This window comes from Drosophila santomea, chromosome X (assembly GCF_016746245.2).
Source record: "Drosophila santomea strain STO CAGO 1482 chromosome X, Prin_Dsan_1.1, whole genome shotgun sequence".
NCBI classification, from domain to species: domain Eukaryota; kingdom Metazoa; phylum Arthropoda; class Insecta; order Diptera; family Drosophilidae; genus Drosophila; species Drosophila santomea.
Genome location: NC_053021.2, coordinates 1,615,570 through 1,628,294, shown reverse-complemented (window position 1 = coordinate 1,628,294; position 12,725 = coordinate 1,615,570).

The window sequence follows — 12,725 nt, the reverse complement described above, 5'->3', positions numbered from 1 at the left end:
TGGTCGTCGCCATCGCCATCGCCATCGCCTCCATCTCCATCTCCATCTCCGCCATGGCCCTAACCTTTGCCTCCATCTTCATCAGAGCCTCCGACCGACGGCGTAACCGTCGTAGTCGCATCGCACTCCGGATGAATAGCCCCGCAAGCCCGCAAGTCATGGATGTTGCAATTTAAATGGATTTATTCATTTGCCATTTGGGTGCCCGGACGGAATCCAAGCGAGGGGTTTGGACGCGACAGCGATGGGTTCTTTTTTTCCTTTCTTCTTCGGGAATCAAGTGAAGACATAGAAGCATCCGCATAAGAAGGTAACTGCAGTGATCAGTGGGAACTGGGAGAAAGTGAAACAAGAATGCTCGAAAAATAGACAGTCACACCTAACCAGGTTGTAGGCACCAGATACAAAGCTGCAGCGTGTGCAGTTAATACTTAAAGTCAGCGAAGTCAGCCAGCCCATCAGGATGGGTTGTAAATTTTGTAATAATGCATACAAGTCTGCGATATATTTGTTTGCTGCGCAAAGTCGAGGTTCACGAGAGGGATTTGTTTGCCAATGGATAGAACAAACATGACTGCTTTCGCATATCCGCGTATCCCGTCCGACATTCCTTTTCAACTGTACGAGTGTAGGAGTGTACGAGTATCTATGTATATGTGTCTGTGGCGCAAGGTGGCGCAGTGAATTAGGCTTATAGTTGTCACAGAGGAAATCATTTAAATTTAAATGCTTTAGGCCGCTCGCGGCGGAAGTCGGCCAGCCCACATAACACACTGGTATACTGGTATACTGATATTCCTACTCCGCAGACCTACTTGTTTGTGGAATGTTTGCAGTTGCCAGTTGCGTTACAGGAATGCCATGCCCAATCCCCGCCGCCTGGCTGCTGGCATGGATGTAAGCCAGAAATATTGGGAGGGCGCAAGACAAACAAGCCCAACAGGCACCATTAGGCAGTGAGTCAGGGTCGAAGATGGTGGGTAACTGTGTGTTCTTCTTCGGTCTTCTTGCCTGCTTTTGGGGGTGGCGAAGGGGAATCCGGCATCCAGAATTCAGAATCGAAATACGAAATCCGAACGCGGGCGGTAGACGGCAGACGGCAGATGGTGGATGGTTCGCTCACTGGCACTTCGGCATAATAGCGCTTATCTGCATAAATCAATATCTTGGCTTTTAACAATCTTAATAATGCGAAGGCCTTCGACAACCGACAACCGACATTCGACAGCCTGATTGACTCGCAGGCCTGTTGCTCTTCCGTTGTCTCAGTGGAGCTGCACACACCCGCGATTTATTTGGTTGCTGCCATAATCGCGCGTTCCCAGCGCTCACCTGTCATAAACTTTGGGGGCAGTGACAGCAGTTCATTTACATCACACTGCCGCACAACCCAATCCCATGCCCACATAGTCGCCTTGGGCGACAAGTGGGGGGAAATGGTTAAGCGGAGTCGCAGGAATCGCTTTCCAGCTGCTCTCGCCCTGCGGCCATCGGAATCCGCTATCATCGTTAGAACGAACATCATTATGTTCAAATGCGATTCAAATTGACTCGGGGTTTGGGGTGTTTTTGGGTAACATTTCATAGTTCGGTTGAAAGTAACATTTGTGGTGCGGATTTAATTGGTCATTGCACATACATAGGTGTGATTAAACAACAATGTGCTCAATCAAAACCTACAAGGAGTGAAAGTGAAAAGTTTGCACTTGTTTGCAGTTGGTTTGGCAAGTTGAATCTGGGTGAAAACAGGACCGACATGTGTACGTCTGTTGTTGAGTCGAATATTTGGCTTGGTGATTTGGTGATTTCACTTTTCGAGGAGCTTGTGTTTTCCCTGAACCTTGGCAAGTTGATGCGATGCGAAAACCGCTTAACATTAAGGCGCCTAACACTGCTAAGAAGTGACAAAGTAAGTAAAGTAGCCTTTCAAAACAAAGCACCCTTTTGATTTTGTCCAAAGCCACAGCTGCATAGCCACCCATGGGCAGATAAGGTGGCAGAAGTTTCTCCGGGGCTTTGCTGTGGTTTTTCCATCTCAATTTGGGCACTCAGTGGCAAACAAAGTCCCAAATGTGCGCCTAAACCATTTGATAAGTGACCATAGAGTTTCGGTATTTTGCCAAATTGCTACTGGAGTGAAGTATGGACCTCACTTATTGGATGAAATTGCAGATGCGGCAGCAGGGAACAACTTTAAGCGCCTTCTCGCACGCCGAGCAATAAAATTAACCAACCGTTAAAACAACTTTCACTGCACCGCACCGTGAAGGCCACTATGGTGATGGGAAAACAGGCATCAAACAACAACAGCAACAGGCAAGGCATCAACAACAAGGATGGCAGATTTCACAATTTCAAAATTTCACAATTTGAATTAACTCTCGGCTTCCCCGCCGCCCACTTGAGACGAGATGATATCAGAGTTGCCAACGCCAGGTAGTTGACACCGACGCTAGGTGTCTCTATACGCACTGTGCACTGTGCAGGAGTATAGAAGAGGTACGTCTGCAACTTTAATGCGTGCACAGTGGTTCGAAACAGCGTATATATCGTATATATCCAACCAGCTTATGCTGAGCAATTTTGTGTAACTTTGTCCAGCTCCTTCGCCCGCCCCTCGTGTGCACCTCCAATGGAGGTCAGCACCCCTGTTGACATTCCGTCATAGCATTAAAAGTAATTAACATTTCCCCACTTCAACGCCCCCCCCACGTCCTCCCAGCTAGCTCGGCATTCAGTTGAAGTCAGCGGTAGAAAGTCGAAGACTTTTGTGTTGCTCTGTTGTTGCCCTAAGGTGTCCGACACGAAATGCAATTAATTTTGTCCTCCCTCAACTGGCGGAGGACGAGTTACCGAATGTAAGGTCATTATCCGATTTCCGACATCAGTTGGCCCATCTCATCTCATAGTTCACATAGTTCCGCTCGCAATATGCGAGTATCTGCGCGTTGCAGCCCAGCGCCCAACGCCCAACGCCCACCGCCCAACTGCTAAAGCCTAAAGTCTGCGGATCCGATTTCGCAACGAGGTAATGCCACAGCCTACAAGCCGCCCGCCTGCGATCCAATCCAAATCCAGTCCTGGATTTGCTGCCCCTCCCTGCCAGATCCATCCCTGCACCTTCATAAACGTGGGCGTGCTGCGTGCCTCACTTTTAAGCAAAAACTAATTAAAAGTTGTGAGACATTTTTTGCCTCGTCTTGTTGCGTTTTGTTTTCGATAGCGGCACCTGCCCGAGATCCCGGAAGGGGCATCATAGCTGCCTGGAAAAAAGCCCGAGTCGGAGCAGAAACCCGACCAGAAACCCAGGCTCGAGCTCGAGCTCCATTGCATTTTGTTTATTATTTACTGTTTACACCGACACCCAGCAGCAGCAGCAGTAGCAGCACCACCAGTGGTGTTCAAAGCTGAGCCCGACTGCCTCGCGACTTAGATCGAACCGACTACCAGATACCCACTGCTCAGGTTTCGCCTCAGTTAATGCAAATGTTTGAGTTGCGGCAAGGATGGAGTTCTTTATAAATGCCTGAGAGTTTACTGGTGGCGTCTAGCCAGTAAAAAGGAAAGCTGCCAGTTGAAGAAATAAATAGGTTGCTTTTGATTAAGCTGCTCAAAGTGTAGGGTATACTTTTTTTTTTCTTCTTTGCCGGGCCCGCCAATTTTCACCGGCTTATTGTACAAAGTTGGCCATTGTTGTTGCCATTTCAGTATCTCAGACTTGCACTTAAAACGAAAGTTACAGAATACAGAATACAGAAAGACAACAATTGCACTTGCCATTGTGGATGCGTTCGTTTTTCGTACAGAATACACTATCCCACTTGGAGTTCAAACGACTAGTGGGGAATTTTCGAATTCTGATCGAAAACATTTAGGCTCACTAAACTTCTAACACTTCCCGTGGGTTACAGCTTAGGGGATTTGAGTATGAAATCTCATTCGACAGGACATTCGGTTTGCGAGTTTGAGAGTATCGGAACTGTCACTTGCGAAATCGTACGCTTATCACTTTTTGTTTCACAAAGTTTGGTCGTAAAAAAGAGTGAGTAGTCGCAAGCGTAACGCAGGTGGCAAATGAAATTGAAAATTCTTCTTTATTTGCTCCGCAGAATAAATAAGCTGTCGCATTGTTTAATTGGCCCGCAAAATGCTAACGACAGTGGCTGTGGCTGTGGCTGTGGGCCCTTCCTGCATTTGTAGATGGCAATCATAAATGTCGGACAATCGCTCATCGCACATATAAGTGCATGGGGATCAAACAAAAACTTAGAGACTGCTCGCCAGAGTCAAATGAAAATGGAAAACGGAGGACTCAACCTCAAGCGAAAACCATAAAATCGCACTGCAGGCGCACAAAAACCATACAGCATGCAAAATGCGGGCAGTCAGTCACAAGTCCCCCAATCCTTGAGCACATAAACAAGCTGGGGCCAAGGCACACAGCGTTATTGGAGTATTGGAGACCCAAAAAGGATTTACGTATAGCTTTGGGGTAGATTTGCGTAATGAGTTTCCTGTGCAAATAAACACGCTAAACAGATAAAAGCATGCCAACGAAGATCTTCCCCGCCGTACACACAACACACCGCACACACACCGTATGAAACAAAACCGTATAAAGGCTAGAACGAAAGGAAATGGACCAACATTTTTCAACTTTTCCTTTCAATCTGCGATGTATCGGAAAATCGAAGGCTGCCATCCAGAGGTAAATAAATGAAACAACCAGCGGGACAGCAGCAGTCGCCTTCAGCGAGTCTTGTGTTCAATTAAACACATCATGAGAACGGCCTTAGTGTCCATTTGTTCTCAAAAAAGATCTCAGATGTGGCATAAAACTTAAAAAACTTTCTTCGAGCACATTAGCATAGTGTAATCTATGCTTTAAATTTGATGCTCTTCGTCTAGTTGCGAACTCGTTCATTGTCAAATAGATATAAATGCGATTTACTTCTTGCTCAGCAAGTAGATTCAATTTATATTCATCTGTATGCTTATTTTTCCAGCATTATTTGTATTTTTCCGAGCCCCACAATCTTCCCAGACAAGCATATACATATATACATTCAGAGATCCATTTTCCTTCCACTCACTCACTAGACAGTGATGATTTTAAACTTGTGATGTCTTTGCAGTTTCAATTTGTCATAAGCAGGATAGAAGCAGAATACACAGACAATTTCAATAGAAGTATTGAGTAAGTATTTAAGTATTTGTATCTCGGTGCGCAGGGTATTTTGAAGAGGAAGTAATTCTGGGGACAACTGAGGGGCAACACATGTTAACGGGCCGAAAAATAATTGGCAAATTGCACATTTATTCGCTGTGCTGATTGATGCCTAGCACACGGCCCCGAAATTGCCCTTTTGCTTTTCTCCGGCGCTGCCAAAATCATTTAAAATAACATTTTCGCGTGGCCAGACGGCGAGACACTGCCACGGAAGTCACTTAATTTCAGTTCATTTTCCGCGTTCACAATTCATATCCGCTTGGGTTTTAGGATTCAGCACAGTTGTCGTAGGACAGTTGTCGTGTCTGGGCGCCCAGATTGTTTCGAGGGAAATGAGACACGCCACTAGACTGTCGATTCCACAGAAATGTGGAATGTTCGAGGCCTTCGGCGAGCCAAAAAAAAACATGTACATATGTGTATGTACATCCGTGAACTTGAGGTCAGATGACCTGGACCGATTCAAATGATGTCCGTTGCCCCGTAGCCCAGCCACGAGTGTGAAATTGGCTGCCGTGGCACCGCCGATTTCATTTGCCTCATATTTACATATTACATTCACATCCACATCCACACATTACGCCCGGGAAGAGCAGCCAGACACTTAACGTAAGCTGTTGCCATTCCCAGGCACATGCACATATGAATATACGAGTATGAATGCAAACACACAGACGCAGCATGCAGCAGATATCCTTGGCATGCAGCATGCAGCAGGCGGCATTTGCCTGCAAATATTGTTGCTAAACAGCACATGAAAAACAACTGTGATGTATGGAATGTCGCCCGCCTAATGAAAACACCAATTACTTCCGCACATTGGCACGTACCCACTCAAATGCTAACACTATTGGGCGAAACGGCAGTCGAATATGCAGGGCGCTTCCTCCATATAGTTAAGTGTGCTTTTAGGGGCATAATCAAGGTAACTGCGTGCTGCGTCCAATCGAGCCCCGCCCATTGTTACATGATGGTTGATTACGATCCCCCCTTAACGGGCCGCATCTGGTACCTTGGTATCTTGGTAGCTGGTGCTGCATTCTTTGGGAAATTGATATGCGAATGCCTGTCTATCTGGCATCTTAAAGGCGGCTTAAAGAGCTCTGGCATCGGCTTAGGCTGAGATACGCACCCATGAATACACACACATAGCATAGAGTAGAAGGGCCGCGCTCGTTCTCGGGCTTGGGCTGGGGCTAAAATGAAATCTGGCAGGCAATTAAGAGGGCGGAATTGTTAAATTATTGCAACTTAATGCCGCGGGAAGGCCACGTCGCCACTGCTGCCGCCACTGCCACTTCCCTCCCTGCACCGCATGTGCAACACCCAACGTGCAGCCAAACAACACGTCTGCCGCTCAAGTTAATGAGATGTTAAAATGGAATCTGCTCAGCGTTCGCATTGTGTACTTTTTGGCTTGGTGAGCTCCACCACCATCTCCTCCATCTATACCATCTCCAGCTCCATCTCCATCTACATCTCCACCTGGCTGTTTGCCGACGACGCCAAAGCCGAAACCGAGCCAACTCCTTCAGCATGTTTGCCCCTGCTTTTTGCCGAGATGTAACGTCAACTGCTCCCGGATGTCCTTTGCAGTTGCTGTTGTTCTCCTTTCGGCGCCTGCACCTGTATTATAATGGTATACAGTAGTCGCCTAATGACAAGGCATTAATAATATGCGTGGCAGATAAGACCGCGCTGAAACCGGGCTGAAACCGGGCTAAAACCGGAGCGCAGTCCCAATAAATTTGGCAGTCTGAGACACACACCCACACTCGGCGGAACACAGTGCAAAAAGTATTATAATTACGTCTCCGAAACTGGGATACTTGACTTTCCTCTACCACAACGCCGTGATCATCGCCTTGACATCGAAACTCATGGCTAAAACAGTTGAAAAGTATGCAACGAATAGCTGATTTCCGTGACAGCCGTGCAAAAATAAAACGAGATTGTGCCATTAACAAGGACTACAAATTGTTGGGGTTTTATTGCTCTGCGATGTTTTTATATGTACACCCAATCATGCATCTGGACGACAAACGACAACTTTAATCCTTTGGAAAATCGCTGTGACATCGCAGCGCATCGCAGTTGCCCCACCAGACCATCCAGCCCATCCTGCCCAGCGTGCCCATCCTGACCAGCCTGGCGTGCTTGTGTCAACAATATCAAAGGCTCCTCATGCACTCCCTGCAGCTTTGACACAGACTGATTGCCTTCAGAGCCTCGGCTGCCTCCAGCCTCCAGCCTTCTGCCACCGCTTCAAGTTGGGCTTCGACTCTGCCCGGTTATCTTGTGCCCACCTGAGCACCTGTATAAATATGCGAAAAATCTCCGACACGGCACGGCAATACTACCCATGGCCATGGCCATGGCCATGGCCAATTGTTCTATTGTCATCACAGTGAGGCAACTTGTTGGCGTTAACACCTTTGTCGCAACACGCAAAGGGCGTCAAGCACTGCCGACCACCACCGATGGCATCCGTGGGGCACTAAATACACAGGCCGCATGTATTCGCTTTAAGGTACATACTTATGGGGCATGCAACAAAAGTACCAAACACTCACGGCCCCCACAACGTGTGCGTATCGAAGGAGAGTCCAGATATTATATATAGGTTTTATATAAGTCAGAAGTCAGAGAGAGAGAGAGAGGGAGACTTGCTTTTTTTTCAATAGTTTATTTCCCTTGAATGGCAAGAGGTGCACAGCGCTTTGTTAGCGAAACTCCAATTAAGCTGACGAAAATAATTTTCCTGACTTAGTGCCGCGGGTATAAACGCGCCCTGCGTAGGGTATAAATTAAGTGCGCTCACCGTCAAGGAAAACCAAGGAGAGCCAAGGAGCACAGATAAAGAAAATTAAAAACCACGTCCAATGTGCCAACAATATGTCTGGGTCCAGGTCCAGGTCCAGGTCCAGGTCCATGTCCAGGTCCAGATCCAGGGTCGCAACCTGCTGGGCGACCTGGCGGCGCAGCCATTTGTTAGTCTGCTGCGACCACGAGTCAGTCAAATCATAATTAGTTCTGCCCTCCATATCCATAGTTGCGCAGTGCACAACTTCTTATCGTGGCCATAAGAAGGCATTCAATTCATTGGATCGCCCACCCATTCAATTGCCATTTCCGCTTGGAGACGTGCAGAAGGAGCAGAAGGATTTAAATCTAGAATCTGCAAAACACCAACAGGCAAACAGGCAAACAAACAAACCAACAAACGCCGACGTATTTCGGGGATAAATAAGCAATCTCGCTGGTTGAAAGCAGCAGTAAACTGGATTTATAGATGTCCATGTTTCACTCGCAGTTTTGCCCAACTAACGCAACCGTTTGAGCAGCCAAGAGGGGTAGTGGGAGTATTGCATCCATCCACAAGTGACTTACATTTGGCCAGAGTGAGCAGCAAAAGAGGCTAACTGGCCGGCTTAGACTAGACTATTGGCCGACACATTGCAAGATAATAAATTCGGTATCGCAGCCCGATATTCCTGCACTGCAGTAAATGGTAAATGAAGCGTTTTCCAGCGAATGTATGCAAAGCTGTTTCCGTTTTATAGTTATAGCCGTGGCTTAATGTGCTTCTGTTTTTTGTTTTTGATTTTGTTTTTGTTACTGTTGCTCTTGTGTTTCGATTTCAGTGACCGTTCCGTGCCGTTCGCGCTTTTAAATTTCGTTGTCCGGATGGCCAGAAACGCACATCGAGGGGGTAAACAGAGCGCAGACAGATAGACAGACAGACGGACAGACTGTCGCACTACCACTACCACGAGCAGAAAGCACTTACACTACGGCCAATTTTTATTGTCATGTGCTGGCTCTGACTCTGGCTCTGGGTCCATTGATTCCATCGCACGGCCACGACCACGGCCACGTCCCCTGCCATGATTATGTACTAATAAAAAGGTAAAAATGCCTCAATTTCGCTGCTTTTTGTAGGCGAGTCAGCCAACCGATTGAGGATGATTGCGGATTACGCCGGGGGAGTAGTATCGTACGTGGTGCTTGGGACCTGGGGCTGGGCCTCGATTTTTTGGCTTCATACTGCAGCCGGGTATATGTAGGTATAGGTATAGGCTATAGGCATTGTTGTTCTGCCCGGTGCACGGTGGCCAAATAAGCTAATTTCGGATGTAGTATACCGCTATGGGGCTTAACTGAAAGTCTCCCTAACTGTTACTGCTGCAATCGTTTCGCCTCCCAGTTGACTTACTATCATTGATTTTAAACGTTGTTTGCATTACTTTTGCGATGGCAAAATATGCTACATTTAGAGTAATGCGGTGATGGACCTGGAATAAGGGCTCATCCCACCTGGCCATCTGACCAAAAACCGAGATCCGCATCGATTGAGTCGCCAGCAGCAAGTGCTGGGGAAGATTTATGCCGTCTACGCTATGTTCGTTACCCGTTTCTCCAACCATTGGACGAGTGTTGTCTGCTGCTGCTACTGCTGCTACTGCTGCTACTGCTGGTGCATTGAAAATACGCAAAAAAGGAAGAAAATGATGAATTTCCATACCATACTATACCTAACCTATACGAATACCTACTATACCTACATCTATAACTACACCTCCTACACCTATACTATACGTGCCTGTTTCAAATGCCTGGTGCCCTGGTGCTCCGGCACACCCTCGCCGATCCCGATCCGGCTGCCTTCCGTTCTGACCATCCAGCCATCCGATGGCTCTGACAGCACTAGCAACAGCAGCAGCAGCAGCAGCAGCAACAGCAGCAGCAGCAACAACAGCAGCAACAGTTCAAAGGTGCGCTCTCACGACATCGTCGACGAGCATCGTCATGGCCCAGCGCTGCCAAATCCCCGCCAGCACGACGAGCGGCTCGTGTCACTGATTTCGCCGCCGACGACGACGATGACGACGACGACGACGAAGCCTTCCATGGAGCTGGGTGTGGGTGGCACTGGGTGGCAATGGGCGACATGGGCGGAGTGGCTGGAGAGTCAGGATGGGGCCGACGAAGAGTGATGCTGCTGGGTCGCGGAGCAGCAGTGCAATGCCATTGTGTTGTGGATACGTTGCGTCGCCTCTCTGCGGAAGGGGCAGACATGCCACCCACCCCAGCCCAGCCCAGCTTGGCTCAATCCACCCGCAAACACATACACTCACTCACTCATGCACACACACACACACACACACACAGCACACCTATTCAATGCATGTGCGCTCACACACGACGTATACGTATACGTAAACGTGCTTGTGTGTATACAACAAGCCCTTGTTTCGCCCACTGAAATCGGGGGTTGAAAAGCATAGCATCGCACTGGCCTTTCTCTTGCCCTGCAAAAAGTTTTCATTTTGAACGAGAATCAGTTGTGGGTTCATTCGATTCGGGACGTTCGAGGCGGAAGTACGAGTATATGCCAACGCGCTTGGCCTACAAAAGTATTTATTACGCTTCGAGTTCGCGTGAGCCGTACCGAGTTTTTTTCCAGTTACTTTACAAAAATGTTGTGTTTATTTCGGAACATTTTTTTTTTGTTGTGAACCTCACCAAATGCCTCAAAGGTGTATATTCTTTTCCTACGCATAGGAAATCCTCCGTGTGCTTTTATGTAAGTTATTTAAGCAAATAATATTAGGAACATTCGCACTGCCAGCTGTTCGCAAAGCAGAGACGGAAGTCAACAAGTTTCCCAGTGCTTTCCCGGATGACTCCGCCATCCAACTAGTAATGGCAGCCGGTAAGAAAAACCTACTTAAGATGTTCGAAAAGTGATGGAAAATGTGCACAGAGTTAGTTCTGAATGCAAATCGCAAGTAAGTGCAGCACTATAAATTTCAAACAAAGCGGTTGCTACAGCTCAAGATGCTGTTCATGGGGTAAATGGTAACAGGTGTCCGTAACATAGGTCACACCTTCGAATGTTTTATTACAAGTTCTTTTTGAGCCAGGCTATTAGAAGGGTCCAAAGGGTGTAACAGGTGGAAAAAGCAGTTTCGGTCTAATTGAGCATACATTCTTTTGAAAACTTTACGACAAGTTTCGTAAAGATTTACCAAAAGTTTTACCAAGTTATCAAGATGCAATCAAAATAGGTGTATATTATTGGTGATATTTAGTTGTCAAAATCTAGATAGCTTGAGTTTCCAGCACTCATAACTCATGCCACATTTTGTTGCTCCAAAATCAAATTACTGGGGTAACCTTCGCAGAGTAGAGTATGATCACTTTGTTGGCCAAGCGTTGCTTTGTGGACTGAGCCACTGACCATGTTTCCACTCCTGGATGTCATGGGCTCTTTCTTGCTATGGGAGCACAATTACAGCGCGCTCGGTCGCCAGTCAGTCAGTCAGCCAGCCAGTTAGTTAGTTAGTCAGCCATCCAACGAACAACCGACGAGCGACAAACCAACCAACCAAGCAGTCAGTCAAACAAGCGGCCATCCGGCCATCGAACTATATCTTTGTCCACGGTCATGGTCTATTGCCTTGGCAGTGCTCCGCTCTTGGACCATTGGACCACATTTGAGTCAATTACAGAACGTTATTGTGTGCGATCGGAGGGATAGGCTAAACTTTAATGCGATTTCTACCCTCCAATAACTCTGTCTACTCTCTACTCTATACTGTCTACTGTCTACTGTCTACTGCCGACTAGCTACATTTTGCCACTACGAGGAGGCAGTTCTGGGTCGAGTGGGTAGGGAGTAGCTTATTTGGGTGTACATCATACCAAGGCAATCCCCTTTCCGTGGGCTCCAACGGCAATCTGTGGCCCAATTGGGTATGAGATCACCTCACATGGTTCGTTTTTTACGCACAGCTTGGATACATGGATACTCTCCGCAGAGTCAATGTTCCACAGATGCAAAAGCATTTAGATAGATAGAAAGGATCGCAGAGTCCCCTCACTTGAGATTCGCCCAGTGTTTGAAGAGATAAGGGTTTTCTGGCCGTAGGCGGGTGGAGTCATGAACAGGACAGAAGAGCAACCATTTTAGGACATTTTCGACTGGCAAAAGCTAACTTGGCTGTCGAAACAAAAGCGAGTGATAAATTCTCAAACAGATGACGGCGACAGTAGACGGTAGCACCGGAAATGTGCGTGTTACAATACCACACTCAACACACACTCAACAGACTCAACAAATATACACTGTTCCTGCGACTGTGACAGTACAGTACACGACACGATACATTTGTCGACTTCCGCTTCATTGGGTGGTGTGCGTAAGTGTTTGCCACAACAAAGAGGTTTCACAACATCCGCACTCACATCCGTTGCCACCACTACCGCCGCCGTTGCTGCTGCTGCACGCTGTATGGCAACAAAAACAAAAAATTATAAAATGAAATTAGGTACAATAAACTTTATGTAGTTTCATTCTTGTTCCGCATGTTTCATGTGCAACTTTGAGTACCTGTGCGTCGAATGATGCATTGTATTCCTGTATTCCTGAATGCCTGTCTTCCTGCCACACACTTTCCTCACTGCCACTGCCACTTTCCTCATTCATCAG